Genomic DNA, 24,807 nt, shown 5'->3' with positions numbered 1-24,807 from the left:
TTGGTTTCTCTTTATAGAGAGCAAAGGATAAGGCGCATTATCATGCATTCCTTGTGGAGATAATCTCACATTTCACAATTGGCACCGTCTGTGGGAATCGATGAAAAGATGAGTGTCCATTCTTTTCTAAAAGGGATACCAAGTGATCATCAGCACATTGTGATCGAGAACACGCTCGGCCAAAACTTTGGCCACAATTCTGAAGTGCCACCAGAAGACTCGGCAAGCATAACCCCCCCAGGGAAAATGATTGGCAAAATCAATTAGTGGACCGGCTTATTACCCAAATCAAGACCCTAAAGGAACTATGACAAGCCCAAAGAAAGGAGGACTAGAGAAAGGCACATGAGAGGCAAAGCATCAAAATAAAAAATGATGTCCCCCAAATAGATGCAAGCCAAACAACCAACAGCCAACCTAGTCGAATGCCAAAAAGGCGTCAAACCAATCAGAACGGTTCGCCTGACCCCTCGAAAAGAGACCTAAAAAGTTGGCTTAATCAACGTACCAGAGGAAGCCTAAAATCAGTTTGAAGAAAGCTTCTTTTAGGAGAAATGGCCTCTCCCTTCTTGAAAGCCATTGACAGTGCTGACCCACCGAAGATATTCGCTCCTCCAAAGTTCAACTTGTATGACGATAAAGGAGACCCGACCAACCACATACAGCATTTCACGTAAGCCATGACCTTATGGAGCAATAATGGGCCAATCATGTGCAAAATGTTCTCTTCCAGTCTGGAGCCCGATCCATTAACGATTGGAGACAACTACAGAAGGCATTCATCTCATGCTTTATCACTAATAGCCAAGCATCAAAAGAGATGGGCGTGCTCCTTAAGATGAAGAAAGGGAAAAGTGAAAGCCTAAGGGAGTACACCAGCAGATATTGGACAGCCTACAATGAAATCAACAATTGCACTAAACAATTGATAGTCGTATCCTTCAAATTAGGCATGTACCAAACCAACAAGCTCTGATAGTTCCTAAACAAGAAACCCCCCACTAACGTAAGCAGTCTAATGAACTGTGTGGAGTAGCATTATAAGATCAAGGACGATCTGAAAAAAGCCAAGGAGAAGTGCTTGGTATAGCCTCAACCTAGAAGCTAAAGAAAGGAAGAAAGTAAATCCTCCGACTAGAAGAGGAAGGAGTCAAATGCAATCGCTAAACAGCCCAAGTTGTGGAAGGAAGCATACAAGGTGATTATCACCACCTTCACAGAACCAACATACCAAATCTTGATGAAGATCCAAAATGAGTTGTACTTCCTATGGCCTTAGAAAATGGTTGGGGATTCGTCTCTTAGAAATCGAAGGCTAAGATGTTCTTGTCACAAAGATTATAGACAACTCACTGAAGATTGCAAATCCCTGAAGCAATTCTTGGAGAAACTTGTCTAAAGCGAACACTTGCTGGCATTTATTGATCACTCAGCAGACCGTAAGGGCAAGTAGGGCAACAAGGACCGAAGTATTCAACCAACCCCAACCATCAACATGATATACTTAATCCCTCCACAGAAGAAAATAAACCAGATAAGAGAAGAGACAAGGAGGTCGGCACACCTGAAGGAGGTCATGTCCCTATCTAAGACCTCTATGAAAAGAGCATGACCATCTGAGGTAAAGATCTCATTTTATGATGATGATCTAACATAGGTCCAGCACCCATACAGTGATGCCTTCGTAGTAACCCTGCAAATCGGAAGATTCACTATCAGAAGGGTGCTGGTAGACCAAGGCAACTCTTCGGAAATCATGTATTATGAATTGTTCAAGAATTTGGGTCTGTCACATGATGACCTACATCCTGTCGAGTTTGCTCTGTTCGACTTTAACTTAAGTCTGATTTATGCAAGATCTTCTTGCCAATAAAAGTAGATGTCATAACCTAACAAGTAGAATTCTAGGTGGTAAGCGTCCCTTCTCTGTACAATGCAATAGTGGGAAGAACATAGCTCCACAAGATGAAGGCAATTCCATTTACTTTTTACCAAGTCATACGATTCTTGATCAGAGATGACATTGAAGAAATCACAGCAGATCAGATATCCCTTAAGCAATGTGTAGCGGTGTCTCCATCCAACAAAAGAGTCTAGGAAGTTCGCATTGAAGAAGTATGCCAAAAGTCAGTTGGCACGGAACTTGCTGTAAAGAGCACCGAAGAACTAGAAAAGGTGTTGATCGACCCAGAAGACGAAGACAAATTCTTTCTCATCAAAAAAAGCCTCAGTATAACAGACAAAGACTAGCTGACCCATTTTCTGCTGCAATGGACTCCTTATGAGATGGAAGGCACTAATCTGGAAGTTGCATGCTATAAGCTCAACGTAGACCCAAACTACAAACTGATAATCCAGAAAAACAGAAGGTCACCCCACCATACCGAGGTAGTCATGAAGGAAGCGACAAGACTATTAGAAGCGACGCCATCAAGGAGGTTCAATACCCGGAATGGCTACCCAATACTGTTGTTGTGCAAGAAAAAGAATGAAAAATAGAGAGTATGTGTGGACTTTACCAGTCTGAATAGGATCTGCCCGAAAGATAGCTTCCCTCTACCGAAGATGAACCAACTAGTGGATACCACATTGGAGCATCAGAAAATGAGCTTTATTGATGCATATCAAGGGTAGCATCAGATAGTAATGCATTCGCACAATCAAGAAAAGATAGTATTCATCGCTTTTGTAGAATTATTCCACTATCAGGTAATGTCATTCAAACTAAAGAACGCGGGACCAACCTACCAACAATTAGTGACGAAGATGTTCCATGACCTAATAGGACAGAACTTGGAGGTTTACATTGATGATTTTGTGATCAAATCTTGAAAAAGCGATGATTATTTGGCAGATCTTCAAGAAGCATTCAAGATCCTTCGAAGATTTAGAATGAAATTGAATGTAGTGAAATGTGCCTTTGAGGTAGGGTCAGGGAAATTCCTTAGCCATATCGTCACTCAATGGGGAATAGAAGCAAGCCCTGATCAGATAAAAGCTCTACTAAACATTGTTTCCCCCACGACGATCAAAGGAATACAAGCACTTACAAGGACAGTAGTTGTGCTCAATAAATCCATTAACCGATCATTCAACCACTACAGACCCTTCTTTTAGTAGATAAAAAAAAAGACGGCACGGTTCATATGGCCACTGGAGTGTAATTGGTCACTAGAAGAGCCAAAGGAATATCTAGCAAAACCTCTTTTACTCGCTAGTCTCAAACTAGGGAAAACATTATACGTCTATTTACTAGTCTCTGATCACATCGTAAGTTCGACACTCGTTAGGGCATTGGAGAAGAGGCAGTCACCTATGTTATATGTAAGCAAAACTTTGCTCGACACAGAAACAAGGTACCTACCTAGAAAATCTTGTTTTAGTACTCGTAACCACTTCCAGGAAGTTAATGCATTATTTTTAGGCTTATCACATCATTGTATACTCCAAACATTTGCTCAAAAAGATTCTTCACGAGTTAGGCTTATCGGGGTGAATCTTCAAATGGGCAGTTGAGCTTGGACAGTATGACATATAGTTCAGACCAAGAACTGCCATCAAGGAACAGATCCTGGCTAACTTCAAAGCAAAGTTTTTACACCCAAGCAAATGGAGGAAGGGATGAAGATCTAGAACCATGACCAATCAGATACGTCATGGATCTTACAGTGCGGTAGGACCTCTTATAGCAGAGGATCAGGAGTTGGGTTTGTCTTAACCACTCTCAATGGAGAAGTACTCAAGCATTTAACATAGTTGAACTTCTCGACAACCAATAATGAATGCGAGTATGAGGCCCTAATCAATGGCTCGGGGCGAAGTCTGTCCAAGTTTTCAGTGACTCCCAACTTGTCACCAAACAGGTAAGGGGAAATATTCTGCTTGGGATAAAAGAATGGCAAAATATCTAGCCAAAACCAAGGTGATAGCCGAACAATTTTCCTCGTTTAAAATACAACATGTCGGAAGAGATCAAAACAGTCACATAGATGTGTTATCTAGCCTAACCTCCGCAATCAGCCCAAATACAAGGTGAAAAATTGAGATCTGCATCATTCAAACACCAAGTGTTGAAGGAGAAGCTGAGATTTTGAGCATCTAGCCAGGTGAAAGCTACATGAAACCCATCATGGCATATCTATCTGAAACAAAAAAGCACATTGGCTTCAGCAGCAAGCAATACGCTTTTGGCTGAATTAAGAAAATCAGTTGTTTAAAAAATCACACTTAGGGCCCTACCTCAAGTGTGTGCATACAAATGAAGTGGAAAGATTATTAAGAGAAATTCATGAAGGATCATGTGGAGAACATGTAAGGGGCAGGTCTTTAGCACATCGGGCCCTCACCCAAGGATACTAGTGATCATATATATAGAGGGATGCCCAATCATTCGTCCAAAAGTGTGAAGCCTACTAGAGGTATGCATCAATAATCTGACAACCATCTGATAAACTTAACCTCGTAGCAAACCCCTGGCCATTCACACAATAGGGACTGGATTTGGTTGAACCTACGCTAAGGGCACTTGATAACAAGAAGTGGTTGATCGTTGCCACAGATTACTTCAAAAAATGGATTAAGGCGGATCCTTTAGCTAACATTAAGGATGTTGACATCAAGAAATTTGTGTAGAGGAATATAATTACCAGGTTCGGCATACCAAGGGCCCTCATATTAGATAACTACACATAATTCGATTGTGGCTTATATCGGGAGCTATGTGAGTATTATGGAATCAATGCCTACTATTCCACCCCAGCCTACCCACAAAGTAACGGGCACGCAAAAGCATCTAATAAGACGATTCTTAATGGGATGAAAAAGTGGTTGGAGCTTGCGAAAAGAAAATAGGCCGAAGAACTTCTAATAGTGCTCTAGCCCTATAAAACTACCCCAATATGGGCAATAGACGAGACTCCATTTGCTCTAGTATATGGCATGGAAACTGTTATCCCCCTAGAAGCCAAGCTCCCAATGGAAAGAGTCGATCTAGTGCAGAAGGAAATAAATGAGAATTTAATCATGAAAGAGCTAGATCTGTAATGACTCGGATTCTAATACGCATCGGATTGGTGTAAATTGGTACCCGTCACCTTAAAATTTATGTGGTTATCAATCCCAGTTTTCCCTTCATTGTTTAATTGTATTTCGGACTCGGTTCCGTGGATGTGTTGTTGTCTTATTCCTGCTTCCGTCCTTTACTCTTTGTATATGAGTCTTGGGTCGTGTTGGGCAGGTTTGAAATAGGTTGGTTGTGTTTGGAAACCAAGGGTTGATGTCTAGATTTTGGGCTTCACGCTCAAGCGGGGCTTTTGACACTCGAGCGGACCTATTTGTATATCAGTCCAAAAAATAGTTTTTTGATCACTTTTTCGGGCCAATCTCTCTCTCTAACTTTTCAAAGCTTATGCATGATTATACTAGATTCATCTCATTAAGTAAGATACATGTACATCAATTAGAAGGTGACTAATTATTGATGAATGCACCTATATATACAATGTATAGAAGACTAATGCTAATACATTGAATGTGATGGATTCATTATGAATGAATCTTAGAGATGCATTATGTATCTATTATGAATATGTAAGATACATTAATCTATCTAATGAATTCATTAATATAGAAGATGCATTATGTATCATGAATGTATGAGATACACTAATCTATTTAATGGAGTTCATTGAATGAATGACTTGAGAGCTTCTCACTTTAGACTACAACTTCTCTATAAAATCCATCTAGCTCTAGAGTGTTTCTAGCCTAGTTCCTTTGTAAGAAAAGTGGAGTTTGGCGTGGCCTTCGTTTTGATCCGAGAAAGGTTGGGTTTGGAGCACTTTCAAGTTTCTCTCTTCTTCTCCTTGGGTTCTCCATTTGAGGTAGGGATTTCCTTGCCCTTTTTCAATGCCTCGTTTATAGATAGACATGTGGTAGTTTTGTATTGCATGAAAATCATATCCATGTTGGATTTGTTTGAAAATCATGAAGGGGAAACCTAGGGTTGGTTGTTTGAGAATGAATTTGTTATCATTGATTGTTATTTAGGTTATTTGGGAGGTAATCTAGTATGATATTGTTGAAAGAAGAGAAAGCCCTAAATTATATTTTGATTTGGTAAATTAAAAAGGGAGGATGATTGAACAATATTTGTAAATCACTATTGTTAATATGAGTTATGTAAAAGTATTGATGACTAAGGGATTAACTATGGCATCGGGGTTATTTAGAAATGAACGTATTGAACTAAGATGGTTATGGCTTTATTATCCATGAAATTGGTTTTATGAAATGAAAATAATGGATTCGGTTTTGTGAAATGAGAAAAGTGTTTTGGGAATAAGTGGTGGAACATGTCTACTTGGGAAATTATGAGGGTTGATCCTAAAAATGGGAAGTGAAATGTTAACTCTATGTGAGTCTCAGAAAATGAATTTGAGTATTGAACTATTGTATCATGAGTGTTGAATACACACATTTGGGGGTTTTATCTTTAACTATCGCACCAGTGTCGTTGTTAGGCTTAAGATTACTTGAGAGTTGAGTCTCTTTTAATAGGTGTACTGAATACATGCATCTAGAGGTTTTGTCCTTGGTCATCGATGGAGGATGACATTGTTGTGTTGAATCATTGTGTATGTATTACACTTATTGGTTGTGCTTTGTTATAGTGAGATGGTTGGTGTTATATACCGCGCTTAGAATAAGGGGTACCAGTGCCTTCCAGCTAGCGCCTGGAGAACTTGGACTAGGTACCATTACCTTCCAGCCTGTGTCTGGAGAATGTGGACTAGGTACCATTATCTTTCAGCTTGTGTCTGGAGAATTTGGCTAGTCATTTGTTGTATGGTGTATCCTTAACTTACCGTGCTTATGGCAGGTAGAGTAGAGCTTTTATCATCACTGTCTCAGTGTATCTGAGTATGTTATGGGTTACGATGGTTATAGTTTTGAAAAGGCCGTGTGTAGACGTCCCCGAACGCCCCGGGAGGAACGAGCTCCCGTTCCGTTCATTTTGGGGTCACTACAGCTCAGGACTCTTAAATTTGTCACGGTTCTAAGTCTGAACCAAAGTGTCCAAATCCAGCAAATCGTTTTGAGAAAACAGATTTTTTTGAAAGAAGTGCCAAACATGGACTGCTTTGCCAGATACAGAGTCGCCACCTAAATATTTTATTTTGGAAAATTTAGGAAACCCTGACTCGTTGCCTAAGGCCACGTGTCCGTCATCACCAAAGTTGCCTCGGTTCGGGAACTTGGGTACGATTGGGGAAGGTCACTTCGTGAGCACCCCCGCTCGCCCGATCAAAGATCGGCCTCTACGAACCATGATATCTATTTTTGAAAACTTTGTATGTCCTTATTCCGGTTATTAGCCTAGGTTACTATGTGATGCGCACAGCATACAAGTATAGACTGAGTCGATTGAATTGGAGCAAAACATTTCGTGTTTGTTTTTGAAAGATGGTTTGCTACTCGCAAGTAGGCTTAAAATACAGATTTTGCCACCCTCAGGTGGGCTTAGGAAAAGATGGTTTTGCCACTATCTAGTGGGCTTAAAACTCACAGTCAATGATTTGTTCCAATTTAAACAACTCAACCTTCACCCACAGGCATTCAGGCAGTTATATCACATAAGCAAATAGCCTCATGGTAAGCATGCTATCATGGCATTCACTCACACGCATGCAAGGATGCTAAAGCATAAAGCTCACCGGGTACTCCAAGCCAAAAAAGAGACTACATTAGAAATCATGCATGATCCTAAGTATACAGAAATGCCTAATGCAACACATGCAAAAATGCAAATATAGCAGGCTCGGCTATTCTAAACATGGCATATGAAATGCTACAACTAACATGTATTCAATTTGGAATTTGAAAATACAATGCAGTTAGCATGATGCGCCGAGCCCGGTGCATGCAAAACAGATGAATGATGCAAACATGCTGTCATACTGTATGCTAATTGAAATATGCCCTAATCTAACCATCAAAAGCGGATAAATAAAAGGGAGAAAGACGTGGGGTTGGAAGACATACAACACGCACACGCACACTTATTACAGTTATGCCCTCGCGCAGAGGGTCCAAATAAATAGTACAGTCCCGAATAAAAGAATATTACAGTCCAAAAAAAAATACAGTCCAAATAATGTACAAATTCCTAATTAATTAACAGATTAACTAAGAAAACTGTAAAACTGGCATGCAAGCCAGGGACTGCCTTGCTTCTGATGAATGATGCATGTCTGGGCTGCCTTGCGCGGAAATCCACTGGGATGCCCCAATTAGCCTCTGTTTATCAGTTGTTCTTGAAATGCGTGCCAAGCCTCGGAAGACCGCTGATTCTTGAGTTGCTGTAACAGAGAGCCGGAAAGGGGCGTAGCAATGTATTTTCACAGATATATGCATGCCTCGATCCTCGTGCCACCAATCACGCATATCGATGCATGATGGCAGAGGAGTCGAAATGTGCAACTCAATGTAGAATGAATGCACGTGTAACACAACAAGAACCTAACTCCATCATGGGTAATCCGGAGTGTCGGTGACTGGGAATTGAGACACGTTCCGTCACTCGGAGTACGAAACGCACCTCGTTTCCCGTGCCCGGGCTAACTCCTATCCCGAACACGATGCAATATGCATGACATGCGTGAATGCAACTAAGATACAGCCTAGCATGCACAACGCTATGAAAATGAGATGCCTCAAAATGCGTGCACACGGGCACACAAACCGAAGAAATGCATGAATGCGATCTAAGATACAACCTAGTATGCACAATGCTATGAGAATAAGATGCCTCGAAATGCGTTCACACAGGCACGCAAACTGAGAAAATAACATACGCAATGTAAATGACATGGAAATGTGATATGGGCTTACACTAACATGAGAGAGCCTCAGCCACACTCACATAAGAGGCCGATGGATGAAAAATGAAGTGCCTCGAAACGCGTGCACATGGGCACGCAAATCGAGGCAATGGCATATGCAATGCAATATGGCTAAAATGGCATATAGAATGCAACATGGACTTATACTAACATGAGAGAGCCTCAGCCGCACTCACATAAGAGGCCGATGGATGAAAATAAAGTGCCTCGAAACGCGTGCACACGGGCACGCAAATCGAGGCAATGGCATATGCAATGCAATATGGCTAAAATGGCATATATAATGCAACATGGACTTATACTAACATGAGAGAGCCTCAGTTGCACTCACATAAGAGGCCGATGGCTGAAAATGAAGTGCCTCGAAATGCGTGCACACGGGCACGCAAACCAAGGCAATGGCATACGCAATACAAATGACATGAAAATATGATATGGGCTTATACCAACATGAGAGAGCCTCAACCACACTCACATAGGATGCCGATGGATGAAAATGAAGTGCCTCGAAATGCGTGCACACGGGCACGCAAACCGAGGCAATGGCATACGCAATGCAAATGACATGAAAATATGATATGGGCACATGTTAAGGGAATTTCAGCACTGAAATGTGGGGGAAACAGCCCCGAAATGAGGCGAAAGTACACCCGATGCATGGAATAGTCCCGAAACATGAATTTTGGCACCCGAAATGGCCTATAGCTATACCAAACATGCGCAAAATGGACATGCAATGAATAGAAAGTAGCAAGGCAGCCCCAAAATAAGCATTTTTCCAGTTCAAAGCATGGCCAAAAAGCAAACACAAATAGGGCAAAAATAGCATGCAAAAATAGCCCTAAATATGAGGTTATGAAGCAACTCACAGCTGCTGACCCCAAACAGGTTAGGGCCCTTCAACAACATTGAAGAGGGGCCCAAAATAAGCCACTTTACAGAACTGTAAAAAACCTAAAAACAAACATAGATATGGCTAAGCTCTTATGCAAGAAATGGGCCAAAAGATGGCCAAAGCACAAAGTATGCTAAATATCCATCAAACAGCCAAAGGCCCTTAATGAAACATGAATAATGGGCCAAAATAAGACTATTTTCAGTTCTGTAAAATGACCAAAAATGGAAGCATAATGGGCTGCCAAAGCATGCAAAAATGGGGACCAAAGAGGGGATATAACATGAAGTGGCACATGGAGATCCCAAACACGGATGAGCCCTTCTTCAATGTTGAAGAGGGGCTCAAAATAAGACTATTTTTAGTTCTGTAAAACGCCCAAAAATGGAAGCATAATGGGCTTCCAAAGCATGCAAGAAAATAGCATTCAAGGAAGATATTGAAGCAAGTGCAAGATAGGGGGCTCAAACAGGGTTGAGCCCTTAAGAAAAAGTGAAAAAAAGCTCAAAAGAAGGCCACTTTTAGTTAGGGCCGGAGCTCAAAACAGTAAGCATATATGGCTAAGAAATGTTGCAAAAATAAGCTCAAAAAATGGGGAAATGGTACTCACCCTTGAAGACAAGCCTTTAGCAACTCTTGGCTTGAGTTTGTAGATCCCTTAGGCCTTGGAGAATACCTTCAAACTTCTAGAATGGAGGATGGAAGGGTGGGGGTTGGTGGTGTAGAAGAAATGGTGGTGTTGGACTTGGAGGTTTTCAAGGAAATGAGAGAGATGGAGGAGGATTTTGTATACCAAGCTTGAAGATGATTTTTTCTAACCTCTAAAACAAATGTTGGCAGCTGGTTATAAGGACCAAGGAGAGGGGGAGTATGGAGGGAAAGGGTGGGGGAAAAGGACCAAGTCCTTTCCCAAAAGGTGTCCCCCGGATGAAGATATTTTCTGGGGGAAACAGCTATACAGCTGTAAAGTTCATTTTGTGAGGATCATGGCCGGCCACCTTTTGGTGTTGCAGGTGGCCGGCCGATCACCCCCCATAGCCGGCCGGCTAGGGGTCAAAAAGGTCAAGTAGATTTAGTGGCCGGCCACCACATAAAGGTGTCCTCCCAGGTCCCCTCATCACAACCCTGTGATTCGAATTTGGAAATTATAAAACAGGAGAGAGAATAGGCCAATTTTAAGAGGGGTTCAAAAGGGTCAAATGGAATTTCTGGCCGGCCATATGATATTAGGATCCTCCCATGTGTGTACAACATAAATATGTGGTTTGGGGTTGAAGAAAGTGGCCCCAAGGTGTTCAACATTGGCTCGGAAGTGAGAAAAACGGGTGTCGGAGGGCAAAAATGGAATATAACTGGTTTCCAAGATAATTGCTGGCCTCCCACCCTCCAGTGACCTTCCTGGTGATAAAACAGAGGTACCTGCCAAAAATGAACGAAAACCGATGCAAAACGAATGCTCGGGGGCCAAAACACGCAGTTCGGGGTCCCGAAAATGGGCTGTTAAGCACCGAAAGCGGCGTTCGGCCACGAAGTGGGTTTCTCAGACCCCAGTGTCCCTCAAAAGGGAGCAAATAAGATGTATGCCAAAAATCAGAGCAAATGGAGATGGTTAAGCGGTCCCGAACCGAGACACACAGCCTGACGGCTCCGAAAACCGAGAACCGGGCTCCGAAATGGGCAAAATGGCCTACGACCACAAAACGTAGCCTACGGCCACTGAGAGATGGTCTACGGGACCTCCCCCTCCCCTCAGGAAAAGAAACAGAGAAAACCGAGTCTGGTTCGCAAACCGAGGCAAGGCACAGAAGAGGGTTCGGAAGTCCGGAGGCAGGGCTCGCAGCCAAGACTCTGAAACTTCTGAACGAGCACATATGCAATATCACCAAGCGCTCAACTGGTGATGTCTGAGTCTTAAGGTCGGTCAAAAATGGGGTGTCTACAGTTGCCCCTCTTTGACAGAACTCGGAAGTCACAAGTGACGGGAGTGAATGTCAAAGCCCAGAGACGACCCATTTTTGACAAGGCCGAAGACTTAGACTAATCATACAAAATAAACAGAGATGTGCCCGCATGCATACCCGCAGGCAGGGGCAAAATGCAAATGATAATGCAAGAAGCCGAACATAACTTATGATCATGCAAATGCAGCAAGCTGTAATGAAGCAAGTATTCGCAAATAGATGCAATAGTTTTAAGCAAAAATGCAAATCGAACTACATTTCATGCAGTTATGGTGCAATCTTAGCGAGCATGTGTGATAGATACACAAAAGTGAAGAGAGTGTGCTGAACACACTATATGAATAAAGTGTGATTGATACACTAAATGAAGCAGAGTGTGATAGGTACACAAAGTGAAGAGGGTGTGATTGATACACTGAAGGTGAACACAAAATGTAATAAATGCACAATATGAGTAGAGTGTGGTTGATACACTAAAAGGTGAACATAAAGTGTGATAGATGCACTTAATGAACAAGTATGATGGATATACTAAAAGTGAACACAAAGTGTGATAGATGCACTATGTGAACAGAGTGTGATTGATACACTAAAAGCGAACACAAAGTGTGATAGATGCACTATGCGAACGAGTGTGTTGGATACACTAAAGGTGAACACAAAGTGTGATAGATGCACTATGCGAATGAAGTATGATAGATACGAATGAAGTGTGATTGATACACTAAATGTGAACACGAAGTGTGACAGATACACTTAGTGAACAGAGTATGATTGATATACTGAAAATGAACACAAAGTGTGATAGATGCACAGTGTGAACAGAGTATGATTGATATACTGAAAATGAACACAAAGTGTGATAGATGCACAATGTGAGCAGAGTATGATAGATATACTGAAAGTGAACACAAAGTGTGATAGATGCACTATGTGAACAAAGTATGATTGATATACTGAAAATGAACACAAAGTGTGATAGATGCACTATGTGAGCAGAGTATGATTGATACACTAAAAAGTGAACATAAAGTGTGATAGATGCACTTAATGAGCAGAGTATGATTGATGTACTGAAAATGAACACAAAGTGTGATAGATGCACAATGTGAGTAGAGTGTGGTTGATACACTAAAAAGTGAACATAAAGTGTGATAGATGCACTTAATGAACAAGTATGATGGATATACTAAAAGTGAACACAAAGTGTGATAGATGCACTATGTGAACAGAGTGTGATTGATACACTAAAAGCGAACACAAAGTGTGATAGATGCACTATGTGAACAGAGTGTGATTGATACACTAAAAGTGAACACAAAGTGTGATAGATGCACTATGTGAACAGAGTATGATTGATATACTAAATAAATGAAGTGTGATTGATACACTAAATGAATGAAGTGTGATTGATACACTAAACGAGAATATATGTGATAGATACACTAAAGTGAATATGTGTATGGTAGATACAGCAAATGAGAATGTGTGTGATAGATACACAAAAGTGAATGAAGTGTGATTGATACACTAAGTGAAAAGAGTGTGATTGATACGCTAAAGAAATAAAGTGTGATTGATACACTAAGCGAACGAAGAAAGTGTGATAGATACACTAAGGGTGAATGAGGTGTGATTGATACACTAAAGAAATGAAGTGTGATTGATACAGTAACTGAAGGATCTCAAACGAAACTTATTTAAAGGAACCGTACATACAATATCGTGCCTGAATGAGAAAGAAACTTGATAGGTACAATGCAATACAATGCATGATGTTTAAGGAACGCAATAAACAAGCGTAACGGCGCTTTAGAAAGCACCTCATGAGGTGAGTGGCGATGAACCGCTCCGCTCTGACGGGGATCTCCCCTCCTGCTCTTCGAACACTTACCTTCAACTCACAGTACAAAGGCTCTGAAATACTGACAAGGATTCTTCACGTAGAACACTTTGGATGTTGCCTTTCTTCCTGATCATATTCACAACTTTCCCTATTCTCCAACGGGGTGACAGACTAGGTTGGTTCAGTATCCAGAATTGAGGTGCATACACGCTATCTCAACCTATGGGGCTTCCATACAGGTTTCAAGCCGAGGACACGCCTCTGGGTATTTAAACCAGACTTTAGTCCCGGAAATCTCGAACCTTTACGTTCTAGGCATCAGCCATTCGAACTCTAGTTTCCATCGTCGCAGTTGGTCTCCTAGGAACTCATTGCGAACACAGCCAAGATGCCTCTGGCAGGGAATGGTACTCAGGGAGAGCACTTTTGATCGCCATTCTGGCTTGAAGTAGACTTGATCTTGAGCTTGAGGTAGAGGCACACTCATACTTTGGAGCTTTGGCAAGACTTGAAGAGGTACACACGGAGTGTAGTCCTGGAACTTACTGAAGCTGAAACAAACTCAGATACCCGACATTTCCTCTTTTCTTTTGCTTTGTAGTCCGGAACCCATATAGCTTCAAATAGGTCCTAGTTTTGCTGTTCTGACATGACCTGGGTTGAACCCTGCGGTTTTATGAAAGAACGAATCTTGTTTTGCACAGATGTGGAGAACGGCACGGCACTCGGAGCGCAAAACGATTTTATTTTGGAATTGATAAATGAGCTCTCGATCGGGTATCGAGCCTACGACTGAACACAGCAAAACGACTCAACAAGGAAATAAAAGGCACACAACCTAGACACATCGAGTAACACTCGAAACGACTCAAAACAAGAATCGAGATAAAACAAAAAGACACGACACTCAGACGTGCACAGGGAGCCTGTTTCACCGGGTAGTGTTTCTCACCCTTTCTCATTTGTGGTTCTCACATCACTCGACCCTCAAGCTCTGTTTTTCTGAAAAAGCCCTCTTCTCACTTTTCCTCTCATCGCACGTCTCTCTATTCTTCAATCTCTCATTTTTCATCCCTCCCCTGGGTGGTTGATGGATAAACAGCAAATTGTGGGCTCGTACCCCCAGCATTCTGCTAGATTTTCTTTCTTCCGCTCACAGCTAGTGAATTCCTCCCACGGAAGGGTTGCGCTACAACTGGGTGTGTAGCGAATCTGCAGCTAACATCAATTGATGATGCTTTGCTGGGGAGCTTGGACGTGATAAGATCTGTCCAGATGATGGAGTGGAATATCTTGCCCCATTCTAGTTCGTGCTTCGCACTTGGCTTGATACCTCGTTGGTTGGAGGATGTGAGAGCTTTCTGCCCTTTGTTGTGCCCTTTTCTGGCGAATACGGTGTCCTTTCCGACAAGTAGAGTGCCCTTTCTGGCAAGTATTTTGACAAAAGGGAAAAGACAGAACACCTGACTCAACTGTGCCCCTAGTTCATCATTTTGACCATTTTTTGTTTTAGTTTTCTCCTAAAAAATTTTGACCAAAATGAGAATTAGATTAACATGCTTGTTCAATTTTTTGATTTAAAATCATGCAAGTCAGGCTATGAGCACTGAAAATTTTCCTCTTTTGGGTCCAAGAAATGGTCCAGTTTTGAAGATGGAATACTTTTCGAGAAGATTAGTTAACCTTAGTAAAAATTCTCAAAAACTATTTCGCAAACGGCCACTGCTCAACGAGCACAGAACCTACTCTTGAGATGCGTAACCTCGGATTCGAAAGAAAATTGCCCCTTGCTTGAGGGGAACTGCAAGGCAACGGGAAGTTGCCCCTTGTTTGAACGGCACCGCGGCGCATTGAATGGCAACGAAAAGTTGCCCCTTGTTTGGATGGCACCGCAGCGCATTGTAGGCAGTCCTCAGAGTGACAACCAAATCCTCAGATACAGAGAAGACAAAGATGACCAGAACCATCGCATAGGCACAATCGAATTGTTTTACGGCTGGACTTCAGAATGAAGTTGCCTACGTATCCCAAAGATGGGAATCAAGCCTTACGTAGTTCGGGGTTAAGGTACACTCGGGTATTAACCTCTCCTTTTTAGGCTCTAACTTTTGCCAAGGCGCCCGTTGCGGGTTTTCGACCTTGCGAGCTTCGTTCTTCTTTTCTTTTTTCAATTCTTTTCTTTTTTGATTTTTCTTTTTTGTTCTTTTCTTTGCATTTTTCTTCATTTTGTTCTTTTGTTCTTTTCTCTTTTTTTTTTTTTTTGTTCTTTTTCTTCTTTTCTTGCTCTAACTTTTGCCTAGGCCACCCTTCCGGGTTTTCGGCCCAGCGAGCCTCTCAAAGGGTAAAAGTGTAGCTTTGTCCATGTCAAATGGTTTTGAGATCCCGAAGTCATCTGAATCCAGGAGAATGGCTGCTGTTCTAGCTTCGTAAGCTTCTTCTGATGAGACCTGATCTTCTTGACCCGACTTCCTTGCCTCTTGTTCGAGGGCTGCTTTGAATCTGGCCACACAGGCCTCACATTGTAGTTGACCGTTGAACGTTCTGAATGGGCCCAAGGTTTGAAAGCAAGGGCTCGAGTCTCGAGGCTGAGAGCGATCCTAAGCTGCACAATCTCGAGAGCGATTCCACACAAGTCTTCACAGGACCGCGCAAAACATTTTGTTTTTGAAAGTTTTTAAGAAAGCGACAAATCACTCGTGCTGAAGATAGTGTGAAACCAGTCTGGGTCAAGCCAGGGTCCTTCTCAGTACTCACGCTAACAAGCATGATTTCATTCATTAAGGGCTTAGCACGCCTCTCTTTCTGTCAAATGATCAAAGTTTTGCAAATCCTGAGGAATTCCTTCCTCTTCGTTTTCACTGCAGTGTTCAAAAAGTTTTGGAAAACTTAGGTCGATGCAATGATTCTGGGGCACAAGAGAGCAGGTGGAATATACTGCCATTTCATTCAGATTCCGTCACAACTAGCACACGGCAGAAGCGAACACAGAAGTGCAAAAAAAAAAATTACTGCTGTTTCATTCAAATCTTTTGGTGTTACTGGCTCCTTGGCAGAAACAGATTCAAAACAAAACGAAAAAGACAGACACAAAACAAAATGGTGATGCCCGAGGTAACACCCCCCGGAATCACCCGACTCCTATACAACAGGACTGACTCGATACAACAAGATAGACCCAAAACAAAAAGAGACTGACTCAAAACAAAAAGACAGACTCAAAATAAAGACTGGCCCAATACCCAAGTCAGAAACTGGCATTCGCAAATGCTCAAAACAGTGCCTGTCCTTCCTCCATCTGGAGTAAATCGAGTGCCACCCGCAGCCGGTTCAATCTCTGATCAGATCACATTATCCCCTACAAGTTCACTGATCAAGTGCCGATAGACTTTGCAGGACCTGGTGCGGGGATGACCCCATTGTCAAACAGATCTTGTACATCATGGCGCAGACGAAAGCAACTGTCGGTGTCATGACCGGTTTGTTGATGGTAGGCGCAGTATTTGGTATGATCATGCTTTGCAGGGATAGGATCGGGTAAGGGCCGTTGTTCCAATGGTTTCAGATGTCTTTTCCGGATTAAGACCTCTAGGGCCTTTGACAAAGGCATATGAAGTGGGGTGAAAACCCTCTTGACTCGAGGTGGGTACTTGGTTCCTTGTGGGCTACTTCCGGATGCACCGGTGAATGGGGTAGCTGTTTTTGATACGATGGTAGTAACCATGCCCACATCAGGAGATCTTGCAGCTGCATCACCACTGGTGGTCGCATTCGAACTGCGGGAAAACGCCCTCCTGGGCTGCTCCTTCTCCTGGTCAAAAAGGCCCTGCTTCATAGCGTCCTCGATCTGTACTCCCATCTCATGCAAATCTGAAAAGGTAGGGAAGGGGAGCACGATCATTTTCTGCATTAGTTTGGTCTGGAGGTTGCGCACAACCATCCGTATTTGATCCTTATCCGTTGGCCTAATGGTCATCATTGAGGCTTTGGCTCTCCAGCGGGCCACGAATTCTGAGAAGCTCTCCTTAGGCTCCTGTCTCCTCGTCTCAAGATCACGGGTAGTAATCTCGATTTGGGTATTGTATGAATATTGCGCGACGAAGGCCTCGGCCATCTCCCCCCAGCTTTGTTTCACTGAATCCTCCAATTTGGCATACCAGGTGACTGCAATACCTGACAGGGCCCTGCCAAAAAGGGAGAGCTTCTGTAATCTTGTAAAGCCCATCGGGCGCAAAACATCTGAAAACAATCTCAAGTGGACCATGGGATCTCCTGACCCATCAAAACGGTCGATGTGAGGCATCTTGAACCTGTCCGGTAGAGTTACAGCTGCGTCGGTGTACCCGTCCTCAATGCCCGGGATGGACTTTACCCCCTGGGATTTCTTGAACAACTTTTCAAGCTTGCTCAACTTCAACGCTGTGGGGTCAACCTCGAACTCGAAGGGAGAGTCCGGTAGATTGGTAGGTGTTTTGGATAGTTGAGGTAAAATTGGGGGCGGAGCCGGCCCGCCTGGAATGTCCGTATCATCCTGGACGTTTGGCGTTTCCCCAGGCGCTGGAGCTCCTGCTGGGGGAGGAACTTGTTGTGAAGCGGACGCGCCGCTTTGCTGTTGCAGCTTGGTGATGAGCTCGGCCTGCTGAGCCATGATCGCAGCCTGCTGTTTGGCAAATTCCTCCTGACGAGCAGCATCCTGCTGCATGAGTTTCATATTTTCTTGCATTTGGCGCATCATCGCCTCTATCCCTGACGTGTTCTGCTGATCCATCTGGCTGACTGGTATCTATCTCTGCAGTAGAAACTGAGGCCTCAGCCTGACTGTTCACTGGTGGGGTGGATAAGGGCCACTGATCCGGTAACTGCTGAACTGGTGAGTTGTGCCCGACTAGCCCCTTTACCCCGCCTCTGGCAAAGGAACACTGATTGCCCTTGAACTGAATCTCTGACCTGACAAAGTCTATCAGCACAAGTTCGATGAACCTCGGGGGATATCGGAGCCTTCTGAAGCTATGGTTCCCAGACTACCTTGCAAAAGAGAAAACAGACAGTATCTCAGCCTGATTCCATCTGAACAGATACGAGCATAGTTGAATGAGTGTGCCCTCTACTGAATTCTGCCCCAAAATTCGGCCTCAGAATCTGAGTCTGATACCCACAGGTAAAGCTGACTCCCAAATACTGATAGTAATGCCCGCAGGCATGATGCCCAGACTTGCAAACTGATACATGCATTCCTGTAGAGACGCACTCTAAAGCACATAGCAGATAAGTGAGAGCCAAAACACCCCTATGTTGGGGTAGGGTTTCCCTGTCCTATTTTGTCAGGAGCTAGGGTTTCACTACGCACGCAGCGGTTTTAAACAACCTATAAACGGGTAAGCAACCTGTCCTAGTTTGGAATGGTCACTATAGATCCGAATATGCACTAGGTCGAATGGTCAAAGAGGGTGCCCCGGTAAAATCGGGGTTTGTGTTCCCATACTGGCAGAGCCCACAACCGGTCAGCCTTATGGTCATGCCTTGACAAGACAAGCCTCCGGCAAACCGTTCAGGAATAGCAGATGGCAAACATGGTGTCCTAGGCGCACCAATGCAAATGCAATGCAAAGAAACACACAAGTGTAGTCAAAAACAGATATCACGAGTTCGAGTCAAGTTCTCTAAGTCCCCAGCAGAGTCGCCAGAAACTGTAGACGTCCCCGAACGCCCCGGGAGGAACAAGCTCCCGTTCCGTTCATTTTGGGGTCACTACAGCTCAGGACTCTCAAATTTGTCACGGTTCTAAGTCTGAACCAAAGAGTCCAAATCCGGCAAATCGTTTTGAGAAAACAGATTTTTTTTGAAAGAAGTGCCAAACATGGACTGCTTTGCCAGATATAGAGTCGCCACCTAAATATTTTATTTTGGGAAATTTAGGAAACCCTGACTCGTTGCCTAAGGCCACGTGTCCATCATCACCAAAGTTGCCTCGGCTCGGGAACTTGGGTATGATTGGGGAAGGTCACTTCGCCCGATCAAAGATCGGCCTCTACGAACCATGATATCTATTTTTGAAAACTTTGTATGTCCTTATTCCGGTTATTAGCCTAGGTTACTATGTGATGCACACAGCATACAAGTATAGACTGAGTCGATTGAATTGGAGCAAAACATTTCGTGTTTATTTTTGAAAGATGGTTTGCTACTCGCAAGTAGGCTTAAAATACAGATTTTGCCACCCTCAGGTGGGCTTAGGAAAAGATGGTTTTGCCACTATCTAGTGGGCTTAAAACTCACAGTCAATGATTTGTTCCAATTTAAACAACTCAACCTTCACCCACAGGCATTCAGGCAGTTATATCACATAAGCAAATAGCCTCATGGTAAGCATGCTATCATGGCATTCACTCACACGCATGCAAGGATGCTAAAGCATAAAGCTCACCGGGTACTCCAAGCCAAAAAAGAGACTACATTAGAAATCATGCATGATCCTAAGTATACAGAAATGCCTAATGCAACACATGCAAAAATGCAAATATAGCAAGCTCGGCTATTCTAAACATGGCATATGAAATGCTACAACTAACATGTATTCAATTTGGAATTTGAAAATACAATGCAGTTAGCATGATGCGCCGAGCCCGGTGCATGCAAAACAGATGAATGATGCAAACATGCTGTCATACTGTATGCTAATTGAAATATGCCCTAATCTAACCATCAAAAGCGGATAAATAAAAGGGAGAAAGACGTGGAGTTGGAAGACATACAACACGCACACGCACACTTATTACAGTTATGCCCTCGCGCAGAGGGTCCAAATAAATAGTACAGTCCCGAATAAAAGAATATTACAGTCCAAAAAAAAATACAGTCCAAATAATGTACAAATTCCTAATTAATTAACAGATTAACTAAGAAAACTGTAAAACTGGCATGCAAGCCAGGGACTGCCTTGCTTCTGATGAATGATGCATGTCTGGGCTGCCTTGCGCGGAAATTCACTGGGATGCCCCAATTAGCCTCTGTTTAGCAGTTGTTCTTGAAATGCGTGCCAAGCCTCGGAAGACCGCTGATTCTTGAGTTGCTGTAACAGAGAGCCGGAAAGGGGCGTAACAATGTATTTTCACAGATATATGCATGCCTCGATCCTCGTGCCACCAATCACGCATATCGATGCATGATGGCAGAGGAGTCGAAATGTGCAACTCAATGTAGAATGAATGCACGTGTAACACAACAAGAACCTAACTCCATCATGGGTAATCCGGAGTGTCGGTGACTGGGAATTGAGACACGTTCCGTCACTCGGAGTACGAAACGCACCTCGTTTCCCGTGCCCGGGCTAACTCCTATCCCGAACACGATGCAATATGCATGACATGCGTGAATGCAACTAAGATACAGCCTAGCATGCACAATGCTATGAAAATGAGATGCCTCAAAATGCGTGCACACGGGCACGCAAACCGAAGAAATGCATGAATGCGATCTAAGATACAACCTAGTATGCACAATGCTATGAGAATAAGATGCCTCGAAATGCGTTCACACAGGCACGCAAACTGAGAAAATAACATACGCAATGTAAATGACATGAAAATGTGATATGGGCTTACACTAACATGAGAGAGCCTCAGCCACACTCACATAAGAGGCCGATGGATGAAAAATGAAGTGCCTCGAAACGCGTGCACATGGGCACGCAAATCGAGGCAATGGCATATGCAATGCAATATGGCTAAAATGGCATATAGAATGCAACATGGACTTATACTAACATGAGAGAGCCTCAGCCGCACTCACATAAGAGGCCGATGGATGAAAATAAAGTGCCTCGAAACGCGTGCACACGGGCACGCAAATCGAGGCAATGGCATATGCAATGCAATATGGCTAAAATGGCATATATAATGCAACATGGACTTATACTAACATGAGAGAGCCTCAGTTGCACTCACATAAGAGGCCGATGGCTGAAAATGAAGTGCCTCGAAATGCGTGCACACGGGCACGCAAACCAAGGCAATGGCATACGCAATACAAATGACATGAAAATATGATATGGGCTTATACCAACATGAGAGAGCCTCAACCACACTCACATAGGATGCCGATGGATGAAAATGAAGTGCCTCGAAATGCGTGCACACGGGCACGCAAACCGAGGCAATGGCATACGCAATGCAAATGACATGAAAATATGATATGGGCACATGTTAAGGGAATTTCAGCACTGAAATGTGGGGGAAACAGCCCCGAAATGAGGCGAAAGTACACCCGATGCATGGAATAGTCCCGAAACATGAATTTTGGCACCCGAAATGGCCTATAGCTATACCAAACATGCGCAAAATGGACATGCAATGAATAGACAGTAGCAAGGCAGCCCCAAAATAAGCATTTTTCCAGTTCAAAGCATGGCCAAAAAGCAAACACAAATAGGGCAAAAATAGCATGCAAAAATAGCCCTAAATATGAGGTTATGAAGCAACTCACAGCTGCTGACCCCAAACAGGTTAGGGCCCTTCAACAACATTGAAGAGGGGCCCAAAATAAGCCACTTTACAGAACTGTAAAAAACCTAAAAACAAACATAGATATGGCTAAGCTCTTATGCAAGAAATGGGCCAAAAGATGGCCAAAGCACAAAGTATGCTAAATATCCATCAAACAGCCAAAGGCCCTTAATGAAACATGAATAATGGGCCAAAATAAGACTATTTTCAGTTCTGTAAAATGACCAAAAATGGAAGCATAATGGGCTGCCAAAGCATGCAAAAATGGGGACCAAAGAGGGGATATAACATGAAGTGGCACATGGAGGTCCCAAACACGGATGAGCCCTTCTTCAATGTTGAAGAGGGGCTCAAAATAAGACTATTTTTAGTTCTGTAAAACGCCCAAAAATGGAAGCATAATGGGCTTCCAAAGCATGCAAGAAAATAGCATTCAAGGAAGATATTGAAGCAAGTGCAAGATAGGGGGCTCAAACAGGGTTGAGCCCTTAAGAAAAAGTGAAAAAAAGCTCAAAAGAAGGCCACTTTTAGTTAGGGCCGGAGCTCAAAACAGTAAGCATATATGGCTAAGAAATGTTGCAAAAATAAGCTCAAAAAAGGGGGAAATGGTACTCACCCTTGAAGACAAGCCTTTAGCAACTCTTGGCTTGAGTTTGTAGATCCCTTAGGCCTTGGAGAATACCTTCAAACTTCTAGAATGGAGGATGGAAGGGTGGGGGTTGGTGGTGTAGAAGAAATGGTGGTGTTGGACTTGGAGGTTTTCAAGGAAATGAGAGAGATGGAGGAGGATTTTGTATACCAAGCTTGAAGATGATTTTTTCTAACCTCTAAAACAAATGTTGGCAGCTGGTTATAAGGACCAAGGAGAGGGGGAGTATGGAGGGAAAGGGTGGGGGAAAAGGACCAAGTCCTTTCCCAAAAGGTGTCCCCCGGATGAAGATATTTTCTGGGGGAAACAGCTATACAGCTGTAAAGTTCATTTTGTGAGGATCATGGCCGGCCACCTTTTGGTGTTGCAGGTGGCCGGCCGATCACCCCCCATAGCCGGCCGGCTAGGGGTCAAAAAGGTCAAGTAGATTTAGTGGCCGGCCACCACATAAAGGTGTCCTCCCAGGTCCCCTCATCACAACCCTGTGATTCGAATTTGGAAATTATAAAACAGGAGAGAGAATAGGCCAATTTTAAGAGGGGTTCAAAAGGGTCAAATGGAATTTCTGGCCGGCCATATGATATTAGGATCCTCCCATGTGTGTACAACATAAATATGTGGTTTGGGGTTGAAGAAAGTGGCCCCAAGGTGTTCAACATTGGCTCGGAAGTGAGAAAAACGGGTGTCGGAGGGCAAAAATGGAATATAACTGGTTTCCAAGATAATTGCTGGCCTCCCACCCTCCAGTGACCTTCCTGGTGATAAAACAGAGGTACCTGCCAAAAATGAACGAAAACCGATGCAAAACGAATGCTCGGGGGCCAAAACACGCAGTTCGGGGTCCCGAAAATGGGCTGTTAAGCACCGAAAGCGGCGTTCGGCCACGAAGTGGGTTTCTCAGACCCCAGTGTCCCTCAAAAGGGAGCAAATAAGATGTATGCCAAAAATCAGAGCAAATGGAGATGGTTAAGCGGTCCCGAACCGAGACACACAGCCTGACGGCTCCGAAAACCGAGAACCGGGCTCCGAAATGGGCAAAATGGCCTACGACCACAAAACGTAGCCTACGGCCACTGAGAGATGGTCTACGGGACCTCCCCCTCCCCTCAGGAAAAGAAACAGAGAAAACCGAGTCTGGTTCGCAAACCGAGGCAAGGCACAGAAGAGGGTTCGGAAGTCCGGAGGCAGGGCTCGCAGCCAAGACTCTGAAACTTCTGAACGAGCACATATGCAATATCACCAAGCGCTCAACTGGTGATGTCTGAGTCTTAAGGTCGGTCAAAAATGGGGTGTCTACAGTTGCCCCTCTTTGACAGAACTCGGAAGTCACAAGTGACGGGAGTGAATGTCAAAGCCCAGAGACGACCCATTTTTGACAAGGCCGAAGACTTAGACTAATCATACAAAATAAACAGAGATGTGCCCGCATGCATACCCGCAGGCAGGGGCAAAATGCAAATGATAATGCAAGAAGCCGAACATAACTTATGATCATGCAAATGCAGCAAGCTGTAATGAAGCAAGTATTCGCAAATAGATGCAATAGTTTTAAGCAAAAATGCAAATCGAACTACATTTCATGCAGTTATGGTGCAATCTTAGCGAGCATGTGTGATAGATACACAAAAGTGAAGAGAGTGTGCTGAACACACTATATGAATAAAGTGTGATTGATACACTAAATGAAGCAGAGTGTGATAGGTACACAAAGTGAAGAGGGTGTGATTGATACACTGAAGGTGAACACAAAATGTAATAAATGCACAATATGAGTAGAGTGTGGTTGATACACTAAAAGGTGAACATAAAGTGTGATAGATGCACTTAATGAACAAGTATGATGGATATACTAAAAGTGAACACAAAGTGTGATAGATGCACTATGTGAACAGAGTGTGATTGATACACTAAAAGCGAACACAAAGTGTGATAGATGCACTATGCGAACGAGTGTGTTGGATACACTAAAGGTGAACACAAAGTGTGATAGATGCACTATGCGAATGAAGTATGATAGATACGAATGAAGTGTGATTGATACACTAAATGTGAACA

Source organism: Camellia sinensis, unplaced genomic scaffold, assembly GCF_055761805.1.
Source record: "Camellia sinensis isolate YWXY unplaced genomic scaffold, ASM5576180v1 Unanchor3, whole genome shotgun sequence".
NCBI classification, from domain to species: Eukaryota; Viridiplantae; Streptophyta; class Magnoliopsida; order Ericales; family Theaceae; genus Camellia; species Camellia sinensis.
This window is presented reverse-complemented; position numbering follows the sequence as displayed.